The sequence below is a fragment of the Rhyacophila brunnea genome, unplaced genomic scaffold, assembly GCF_057557595.1.
Source record: "Rhyacophila brunnea isolate RB1 unplaced genomic scaffold, BYU_Rbru_1.0 scaffold_21, whole genome shotgun sequence".
NCBI classification, from domain to species: domain Eukaryota; kingdom Metazoa; phylum Arthropoda; class Insecta; order Trichoptera; family Rhyacophilidae; genus Rhyacophila; species Rhyacophila brunnea.
Window position 1 is genome coordinate 19,928,242 of NW_028232871.1, and position 12,548 is coordinate 19,940,789.

At 33.1% G+C, this 12,548-nt stretch overlaps 1 protein-coding gene across 1 annotated transcript in view; it reads left to right on the plus strand.

Moving 5' to 3' along the window:
• Positions 1-12,548, plus strand: part of rsh (Rap GTPase activating protein radish) — a 350,955-nt gene that overhangs the window by 203,734 nt on the left and 134,673 nt on the right. The gene's annotated exons all lie outside the window — the stretch shown is intronic.

Sequence of the window (12,548 nt, forward strand, 5' to 3'; positions counted from 1 at the left end):
GTACTGTATATATAATACAATATTTTATAATATTTAGAATCATGAAAAGCTGATTACATGCACATTACACACACCTCAAACTTTCAACCTTATATTATTCTATCTTATTTTTAATATTGTAATTATTTTTTCAATAAAATCACCATTACAGGAAAATGCATAACAGATTTCCATTAAAATTGAAACGTTTCCTCTGTGTTGTATCAAAATGAGTGAATAATACAACTGATGGGTATACAATTGATAAATAAAACAGTGACCTAAATAAAGTGAAATCATCAAAGACTGATATTTTAAAAGGGAGATTTTTTCTAAACACAGTTTATTGAGACGTTTGGAATGTTATATAAAGTCAAAGGAACGTCGTTTGAACTTCAAAATGTAATTCATTTGTTTGACTCAGTTAGTATTTTCCTCTCACCTCATTAACTTCGTTTTAATCTTTGTAAATATTATATTTTGGTATTATAGTAGAGAGTCAATGAAATACTTCTTTACCAATAAAAACCCCAATAAACGGAAAGTTGAGGTCTTCCAGATGTGACCATATAGACATATACTTTTAAACTGACAATTTTATTGTTAACATCCTGAAAAGAATAGAATATTATAGAGAATAGAACAATTTAGTCGGTATTTTGGTCATTTTGTAATAGGGAAAAGATATAACCAGCTTAATCATCTATGTAAATGAGGTGTCTGGAAACAAAAACGGCAGTTTTTAAAAATTGATAAAAACAAAAATGAAATTGTTCACGAGCTGCCACCAGAATATTGCCGTTTTTGTTTCTATCGATTTTTAAAAACTTCTTTTTTTGTTTCCAGATACCTCAAATACTAAGAATATACGTGGAAAAATAAAATGTCACAATTCGTAGCTTAAGAATCTGCGTATACATGGGATCCTCTATTAAAAGTGACATAAACCTTAATATTTCCTTAATCACGGCAACAAACCATACTTCGGTCAAACGAAGCAATTAAATCGTTGTCATAATTAATTATGATTCAAAAACCTGGTGCAAGACTATTTATAACAAGAATATTTTTATTAACAGTGTTGGGCTCATTTGAGTTGAGCGTGCTGTGCGATATCTTCGAATCCATTAATGACACGCAGTCAGAGTGGAAACGGAGATACAATAATAAGGTGTACGTTAAGTAGAGAAGCTCGTATATTGTTCAGTACATGAATTATCGGCACTTTAGATGACTGGGCCATGTACATAAGATGGGTGAGTTCATTGCCGACTCAAGTAGAAAACCGATACATTTACAACGACTGGTCCTACCTTTTCTGCGAAATCGATATTACCACCGGTTTTTGTGTAAAGGACTAGTCTGACTTTGACAGCTTATAAATAACAGGAATATATATTATGTATAAATAACGCTGATGGTGAAGTTAATATATTTGATTTGAGAATTTTTTATAATTCAATTTGAAACGTGAAAATATGAATCAATATGCCAAGCAACCTTGGATCTGATTTTGACAGCTGAACAGTAAACCACTCGTTGCTTATGAAAAAAGATCTGGTCAGGCTTTATTAACCTAAATACGGCGCTGGTGAGTTACACATGATAAATAAACTGACATTCGAGAATCCGGAAGGCTAACGAAGACCTGGTTGATCTCGTACAGTATGGAGATAATGTCGAGTTGGATTTAAATACCTTGTCATAGAACAATGTAGGAAAGCAGCATTGAACACTCTTGATTTGGTATATGCATGCCTAAGTTGACTAAAACCTCACATAAGGTTGTAGTGCCAGAAAGAAAAAGAATCTCCGTGATTGGTATGAGTGAAGTTCCTCTACACTTCTACAATAATCAGTTAATAAATATTATTTTAATATAAATTGACTTACAATAATAGATCGTAAAGAGGAAAAGTGCAAATAATTTCGCATTTATTTCAGACAATAATTTCCGTGCCGGTAGAAATGAATAATGACAGTTGAAAAACAAACCTATTAAAAATTTAATCATTTCTTTTATAACATGTGTCAGCACTGTCAAACCTATTTTTCCCGCCACTCACAAAAATGTCATTCATGTTTTATATAATCAATCAAGCGTAAAAATTCATCACGGATGACCCTCTTTCTGAATACTACCTTTCGATAAAATACCCTATATTTTTCTATTGAAAGTTTCTATTAAATAATGTATATAAAGGTATGATTGTATATTGAATATTAAATAGCATCAATTTTATCTATGGCCAGTGTTGTTATTCATTCATTTAAGGGACGTTTTTTATTTAGTTTAGTACTTATGTATTTCAGGGTGGCTAACTTTGCGTTTTTCTTGACATGTCTATTGGTACTCAACTAATATTTCACCATGTATGCCTGATACATCACAGAAGCAGAACGTCTCAATCTAAAGTTTGGATGGATTATGTTAGATGTAAACACGAAAGAAATAGAGAAGAAAGATTAGTATAAAAACTAAAAAAATGTGTCCTAAATTTTGAATGAAGGGTGGAAATCGAATTTTCCGTGAATAAAATTCCTGTACTGGCTTTAATAAAAACCATGAAAATGATTAAAACTAATGATTAAATTAACTGGAAACTATTTCGAATTACAGATTCATTTGTAGCAAACTTCACATTACTGTTGCTCGCATTTGCCAGAAAACTTAAATATTTAATCACACTTTAAATTCGATTAATCACTTAATTGAATATATTAGTAATACGTACAAAATTTTACCAAAATAAATCTTATATCTGGAATCGGTTATAAATGTATGGTATTGTTTTATAAATTACTCCATACATTGATGAATTTAAACACACTAAACACTTGTATCGGAACCAAAGCACTTAAACTGAAAACAATACAAATGTAGTTATAGTAACTTCCCCAGCGACATGCCACCTGAATTTGTAATAAGCGTTTGTATTTGGCCCGTTTACACAATATATCAGTATTAGTGTGAGTAGCCAGTGCTAATAATTAGTATTAAGCCCGTGTAAACAACCCGTTTATTTTTATTATTCGTAAATGGCAACTAAATATACCGAAGCATTTTTTTTAATATTTAAATCAATGTTTTTCAACATGTTTCCTAAAGTGGCACACTTGGCCCTGTGTACAACTCTCGTGCCACATAAAGTATCAACATAATAATAATAATCAGACGTTTATTGAGATGTGACTCTGGGCGCTCGACCGGGACACGGCATTGTTGCCAGAGAGGCGTGGGAACGAATGAATCATTGACGATACTTGTAACTTGATAGCTACTAGTTATATGACGTTATGTGATCAACTAATACATGTTCAGATGAGCTACCAAATTGCGTCTAGCTTTTTCCGTATTTGCCGATCGTTCTAGTGGGCGTAGGTTGTCAGAAGGATTATTGTTATGTTCGTATGCTCTTTGCAAGTGTAGCCAGTGTGGCAACATTCACAGTATTAATTTTTATGCCGCCTTCAAAAACCTCCTTCATTCTGGACAACCCACTACCGACACTCTTCCGTTGCTTTAGTCGAGCATTATTAAATTTCAGTTTTACCCGGCCAACATGTCCATGTAGCGGAGAACTCCAGGATGCAAACCACATCCTCTAAGAATATCCGAGAATTAGCTCCGAGAAAGAAGAAATGCTTAAGAAGGTCCAACTAGCTGTTGGGCTCATCGGGCCATCCGACCTGGTCGCCACAAAGTCCAATTTAATTGCTTTTTTTTTTAAATATGGCGTTTAATTGCGGATGTTAAGATCTCTTCATATCGTTTTGTTTCTCCATATTGTTTAATTTTTTTGTATCTTATATATCATTAATTTAATTTATTTCTATTAAGTCTTCGTGCCTTTCTCTTCCATGACACTTTTGATTAAATTACGTCTTTCAGTAAATTCAGTCAAAGCTCACTTGAGACAGTGGCGATCTCAGTCTTAGGCATCTGCTCCTGAGGCGTAAAAACTGCTGATGCTGTACATTCAAACAAAAAACCTCATGATACTCTCGATTAAGACCGAGTATGGTGCGAGGCGGATTGGTTTGGAGGAGTCTATGTTTGTGTTGTCCATTTCTTCTCTTGCCTTCAGGAGATACGTACATACCCCACTTTTTTTGGTAACTCCTCTGGCATTTTATGCACCTGACCCATCCAGTACGTTGCATGATCTTTTAACCCCTCCCCCATAAAGTGTGTAAAGTTCCTCAATATAACTCGACCTCCAGATGTCATAATATCTTTGAATAGATAGCACCAAATATATCTCATTTTTCTGATTGCTGAATACCCAGCTTCTGATTCATACTTTAACACTGGGTGCAGGAGAGCTTTATATCTAATTCTTATATACCAATTACGTGTAAGCAATACATTTTGTGTAAGCCCAGATATCTTATTAGAAACTAACATGATCGGAAACAAAAAAATGCACCACACTAAAAACAACAAGTTTTACAATACTCAACGTTCAGAAAATTCCCTCTGGTTTTTAACCAGATATTTCATCCAATGTTTCATATCCTACAATTTTCACGGAACATTCAATTTATCATGCTTTGATGTTAAGGTCATATTAAAATAAGTAGGTCATTTGGGTTGTTTTTGGATGTAATATTAATTTTTCTGTCGCGCAATATATAAATGTCATACACACACACACATCATTTCAAAGGGATGACATATTATTATGTTTAATAATACGTGAGTCAATATAAATTCATTTCGACGAAGTTGAAAAGTGTATTTATCGAACACAAACATATGAGATAAGACAAATAATAGTCTGAAATCGAAACAAATTGAATAATATTTGATTTAACTCAACCTTTAAAACTTTACCCTTCACATGGGACGATTTATAAGGGATGATCGAATTATTGAATATATATTATTGATATTGTTTGGTTATCCTTCAATTTTCATCATCAATCATAAAGAAATTGTCTATGGTGCGATTTCCAGCTGTATGTACTGAAATATACATGCTACCCTGCTTTGACACTTTTTTCATTCAGCGGTCAATATCATTTAAAATATTAGTGTACACATTCCCATTTTTTTTTAAATGGACCCTCCTCTCATACCATTTCTGAGTGCGCGCGTATTCGTAAATTTGTACGTAAACAGTTCACCGCAGGACACTTATTCGTGAGCCGCAGTACGTGTAACATTTAATCAAATGACGAGTTCTTCGTTGAACATTTCACCGTGGAGTATCTTTGTACGTATGTTACAACATGTAGCAAATTTTATGAGATGACTTTACTAGGTTAGGTTAGGTTAGGTTAGGGTTAATCTAATTGGAACAGTACTATTTGCAAACTATCGCCGCATTTTGTAAGATACGTACAAATGTATTCCACGGTGAAATTTTCAACAAAGAACTCGTCATTTGATAAAATGTTATATGAACTCATGCTTCACGTACTGCGGCGCACGAATAAGTGTCCCACGATGAACTGCATACGTACAACTTACATGTAACCATGTGCGCGCCCATAAAGGTAGCATAGCCGATATAGTTATCTGACTTATTACAGACTACAGTCTCACAACACCCATCTGTTACCGATATAGGCTATTAATAATCTTTGTAGTACTATAATCTAACAATTGATAATCTAATTTATTATTAACCGTAAAATTATCTTGCAAAAGTCACCTTTCACTCGTCGGTTTTCTATTAAGTAATATAATTACATGTCACACACAAAGCTCGTCTCGTGTATTTACGCTAAAACTTGACGCTTACATTATAACATGTTATCGGTATATATATATATTGAATGCCTTGTGTGTATCTCATTTGAATTATTTAATGCCAATTAGGTACATAATGATCCTTTGAACGTTTGGATTGGCTTAATTTAGTTGCGTACTTAATATAAATTATTATACTGAAACTATTTGCATAATATCCCGTTTCGATCAAAGGAACACTGCGCTCAAAATTAATCCGTATTAACGAATCTATTCATGCAAGATGATTATTAATACTTATAATAATTTCAATTCATATATACATTCAAACTACGTATAGTATATTACATAGTTCAGTGATTAATCAACTAGTATATCTATTGAGTTGGAGCCACATATAACCGTGTTGTTTCTACTGTATTAGTTTTGGTTGCAGCGAAATTATATTTGAATTATAATGCTGCCGTACTAAGCACAGACGCCGTGTCAGCATTTTAGGCAAGTGGGAGAACTGAGCTCCCATAATATTCTACTTTTGCTGCTAAATGTCTAGTAGTATTTCCATTTATACAGATTTGTCAATATTAATAAAACATGTTTTTTTTTCATAATATAATACGTTTACTTATTAAAAACATGTTATAATTTGAACATTCTTTTGAGAAATATAACGAATATACGATGTATCCCGCTTCCTATTCCGATGCCCCAGGATAAAACTCCAGCACTGTATGATCCAGTGAACTTCTTGGTATATTCAACACATTACTAAAATTTTAAATGTAAATATACATACGCTTGCTTTTTCCTCCACTACCCTCCACATCTTCACAACGTGAGGCGCTCTTCAAAATCGTGCTGAAGTGTCTCAAGAGCAACTTCCCAAGACCTTGATTGGTGTGCACTGAAGTGTGCACAATTTCTATTTTGATACAATATATTACTGTCAAATCTCGGTGAGAAAAGACCTTCTCGCTCCCCGTAAAATGCCGCAAAATTTTTGAAAGCTGAAAAATTTTCCATCGTTGATGCCTAGTCGCAATGGCCGACTGGTCCAACTGAGGGTCGGACTGACTTTACAAGCACTTCCATTTCAATTGACATATGAGGATAGAGCTTGGAGGTAAAATCACAGTGTCCGATTAACAACTGAATAGTCCAATGGTCTGGAGTCAGTCTGGTTATCTCCATGCACAACTTTATATTTGAAACTTTGGACAGGAGGTCCATCGCATATAAACGTAAATATTATACAGGGCACATAACTCAAAAAAAAATACAATCGCTGGACCTATTTAGTCCAATAGTACATAAAAGAGTTGTAAAGCCATTAACAGACCGCACCTAAGCCTTCTGATAGGGGTGGAGCCCGCTAATACGTTTATGCTTGCCGGAGGTGGCCAGGAGGCAAATTTTCACTATCAGTATAGTATATTATTGTATACTGTATAAAAGTAGGTATGCAGCAATTTTTAGCGAGTATCTATTAAAAACGAAGGTTTTCAAGATGTGAGTTTCCCGAAATACGTACCTAACGATGTCAAGACACGAATAATAAGGAGAATTTAAGTGTCACAAAACATCTGATAAATGTCAATGCTATTCACATGGACAATAAGAGTATAATCGGCATGGAGACACCTTCAGTGGATATATTCAGGCAAGGTATTGCAATAACGGTATTCCAGTATTTATTGATACCGAAATACCGGTTTTAAATATAAAAAAATATCGGTATTTTCATTATTAAGAAAGCAGATACATTTTCTTTTTCGAAGACAAAATTTATTGCTATGCAATGTATTTGTAAAAATCAGCAGTTCTATATTTTCTATCTATATTTATTTTCATAGTTCAGCAGAATATTATGAAGGTACTTAATATTTTTCCTATATATCTAATATCAATGTTTTGAATAGATTTTTGTAACTGTATTTATTGATCGATTATTATACGTTGTCTACGTGTTTTAACGAATACCGGTATTAATATTTCCCTTCGATATTGCCATCCCGAATTCTATCTGATGATGAATAAAATGTTTCACGTTTAAAATGTTAGCATCCCAAAAAATACAAACACAAATCTTTCATTCGTAATTCCCTTTGTAAGGAACGGTAAAAAACAATTTCTCGGGTGATTTTTTTCTCGATAGATGCAACATTTTTTTTTATTTCGATTGTCATTTTATATGACGCCGACGAGCGAAAATGGCGAAAGCAAATCGACGTCTATTCCTGACGTTAATATTAATGTTTTCATACACCGCCGCCTATTTTGTGCGCCCCCTTCCGTAAAATGTTTTGAACCTTTTGCGTCTATCTATTCGCTGCATGGATTTAATATATTTTATTTTTATTTTACTTTGATTCTATCTACATCTATGGTAGTGAACTTTTTTTAAGTAAAGTAAATTGATTTTAAAGCGTGAATTTGGCATAAATACCTGTTATCAACATTCTTTAATTAATACCTTATGTTTAAATGATTCTTATTAATATTTTAAGAAATATTTAAGTAAGAATAGTCGTGGCAAAATATTAAAGTTATAGACCCTACTTTGAAAATTATAGCAATATTTTATCAACATGAAATATTAAGTGTAAATGCTTATAATTTTTCCGACATATTTAATATTATTACGATTTTACTCATTTTTTACCAAAAAATTTCAACTACAAATAGATTAAGCGTTATACGTTATTTCTGTTATAGCATTTGAAATTAATTACCAAACGCATGAAGCATAGTGTAATAGGTAAACTCGATAAATTTAATATTAACAGCGCTTAGTTGCCCTTCCAATTTTCGTACTTATACAAAATAGCTGTCATTTTTTCATGTTCATTGTGATTGTCATGTTTGAGTGCTGTTATAAACGGTTTTACACACATTTTTCAGGATTTTTCATCAAAATAATAGTCATAGTGTACAGCGCACACTATAGTGTATCCTTGACTGCTTATCTAATCATGATTATGATTAATAAATTATCTTAATATGCTCTGAAAATTAGTACATAAATATGTTGGCAGTAGTGTGAAGTTATCTGCAAATTAACTTACATATTTACAAAGTTATTTGTAGTTAGCTTAATCAGTGACCAGTGGTCTTTTTTTGCTTCAATTTAGTATATTTTGACTCCGTCTCTATAAAAGAAGATTTTTTTCGATATCTTTGTTTTTTTACACATTGTATATAATATTAGTCTGAATGTGAACACCGTTTCTACCGCATTTCCATTATTGTCTAATTGTGTAATAATTAATTTATTGTGTTATTCAAGACTGAATACAACAGAATATTTAATAATTCAGCATGCTTAGTTGAATACATATTATGTACATTAATATTCATTATTGAAATAGCTTCAAAAAACAATACGTTTTCAAAATATCCACGAAAATAACTTTGTTTTAATGAGAATTCACTGCATGGTGATACATAATACAATATAGAAGTATACGGACTTTAAAGTATAATAATTCAAGAAATAAAATGCTTTTAATCTAGCATACGAAGCAGTTACATATTATTTATACCCTGATATACGCGTAAAGATGTATGTTAATATTGCCCCTAGTGATTTTATCTGTCATTTATTCTTCTTGTGAAATCTTCTATCGGACGTTGATCACCATCAGAACCATTTTTTCTCCATGATCTGCTACACATAATAGTTTAATAGAGCTGTACCCGTAGTAATCACGGAGGTAATTAAACCACGGAATGTGGCGTCATCTTCTATATATTAATTAAACTACATATTATAATACATACTCAAAATTATATTGTTCATAATGAGAATATCTCCGTAATTAAATTTCCACTCTCATTGCATTTCTTGTGATTTTCTCGACCCAGATATTTATTTATAAAATGGCGTTTGTGTGAAGAAAATTCCAGTTCGAGGCAGTGTTACTAGCAGCTAATGAAAACCTCAGTGTCGCTCGCCGGAAATTGAAACTATGTTGTGTTTTGGAACGTACCCAATAAACGTACCTAACTAACTAGTTTTTAAATGCACACACTTAACGTATTTTGAGATGTTTTATTTTTCGTATTTATGCAATATAATATTTTATAATATGAAAAGATACATTTGACGTTTTTGGTATTATTACTTGCTGCTTTATCTTTCCCTAATTCTACTCAAAACCACTAGTCTATACAGATTTACTGGTCTACAATGAACAATATCCGTGAAAAAATGTAGAATATAATATTATTATCTTCTTCATGTTCTTTTCGTTTTTACCCTGTCACGCCCCAGTGATGAGGCGTAGGGCAAGCACAAGACCGCGCCACTTCCCTCGGTCAATTGTCATGTTTCGCGCCTCCAACCAAGTTGGACATGCAATGCATAGATTGTCTTTGTAGCACCAGGGTGAGGAAGGGTTAACCACGGAGGCGTTTTTGAGGTTGTTCCATGAGGGTATGGAATTTATCTATTGAAAATATGCCTATTATTATTGACAGCCATTGCTCTATTTCGATTATCTGGATTATTGATTAACTCTAGTGACAATATATGCATGTCAGGGCGACGGAATCCGTGTTGCTATGACTCAAGGTCGCACACTTAGGCGGCATTTAGAGCACATGCGCTATCCACGTGTGTAATAATATAATAATTAGACTCACTCCGCAATAGCCACTCGTAGATGCAACAGATCTCAATGCTTTTTAAAGTGACTTCACATCGTTCACGTCCACCTATTGGAGTACCGTTTGCATCCCACACTACTAACTCCACCTCCCCTTTATACCCCAGACAGTCCAATGAAATAGCATACGTTTTAATCAACTCTTAACGTGGTTTGACTTAAAAGACGTTGTGATCTGTCAATCCCACAAGCCACTCATATTACAGCCTCACAGGGCCGATTCCCAGTGAGGTTACATTGTGGTTGCGCTTTTTACAGTAGACTGTAAATTGAAGATGCTTTTGGGTTATGGATCTAGGGGGGGGATTAAACAGGATGCCAGGCACTAACCTTTTGTATTGAGGGGGCTGGTGCGCTGGAGCTGGTTCGGTGTTCACGCAGTCACGCACTGGTAAACGGATGGTTCGGAATGTCACTCTTACGATTTCACTTGTGTTTTGGGATGAATGATAATGACAAGTTCAAGATAGATGATAGATGCAACGTTCGTTCAAACCGTAGCAGATTTAGCGCAACAAAAGTCGAACAGATGCGTTTTGGATAAGTCACTCTTTGGTTAACGACGGCTTAGCAGGCGCGTCCGCTTTCTTGAAGTAACTGAATACAACTTCATCGCAGTCGACTGATGGCCTGTGATTGGTGGTCGCCTGGTCTTGCGTCAATAATTGGGGATTTGAGGTAGGTGGGAACAAAGGAATGAGGGCTTCCATAATTGGTCCAACTTGCATTTATGTAATTGTCTCAAAACATCAGTGTATCTGTGATTTTTTTCACTGCTGCTAATATAACATGTAATTAATCCTCATGACCTATTATAGTGTTAAAAGAATAAATAAGTATAATTATTGTTTGCGGAATGATAAAATTATTAGCAAAATAATATAATATAGTAGTGAGTGAGATATGTACAGAATGTCTACAATTACAATTTAGGTATATATTATTTACATTTAATTTTTAAACGTTTCATTTCACGGATCTGGTTCACGGAGTGTATGAAATTGACTGTTAACGAATTCTTCTGATCTTTTGTCACGGTCCTTTTGCTTGAACGCGTTATTAAATTGTAATATAGTTACATCGAAATTGAAATCGAACAGACTATAGCAAGTCTATTGAGAGTATGCCTATCGGATACGTATGTGATGGTTTATTTTAATATTACGAAGCTTATTATAAATTTACAAATATAATTCGCGATAGATATTGGATAATACATCAATCTAAGAAATAATATTATTAATCCATAGAGATTCATATAATTATTATAATACAAATGTAACGTATGAAATTCAGTAATGTTTGTATTTTCTTTTGTATTGTATATTGCCTTTTCTCTCCCAATTTAATTTTTGTCACATAAGTCACTGTTAAACTATTATAAAATAAATAAAGAATTATAACAATTTATAAAATTTACTAAATCTCCATATTTCTTTAGTATTTCATGAATATTTTTACACTAAAATGACAAAAATCGTAAAGTGACAGAAAATATGCATGACTCTTACAAGAAAGTCGTAAGTTAAGGAGCCATCCATGGACTGAAACTGTATGCGGTTCAGATCCGTGTGCCATACAAACTTATGATTTTTGTTCATGAAAATATATTTTCATTAAATTTGTAAGTGTAAGTGTAGGTATAAACGGATACGATCAGATGCTTATAATATACTTTGTGAAAATATATTTCCATGGATAGAAAAGATAAGCTTGGTATGGCACACGGTTCGAAACCGCATACGGTTTCAGTCCATTGATGGCCTATAAGTCACTTGTGGCTTGACGGTATATTTATACTTTGACAAGTTAACTCACTTTTAATACTATTTAGGTCAAAGTCTTTATATTATATTAGGTTTTATTTACTTTATAGAATTAATGAGTGTTTTATTTACCACTCCAAAATATCCACTTAGATATGATTTAATTTTTTTTGCAGCAGTTATCGCATTATTAAAAAAATATGTCGTATCTATGTGTTCTTCTAAAGATTTATAGTTCGCCATTCTGTGTCGGTATAATAGAAATCTTCTTTTTTATTCAAAACTATACAAAACTACGTACTCAATCTGTTATAAAATATACGATGGCAAAACGCGTCTTCGCAAATTTTATGTCAGAGACTTAATTTAAACTAAAGCAAATTTACTTATTAAATAAAATTGACGACTTATGAGTACCCATTACAATAATTCTCCATG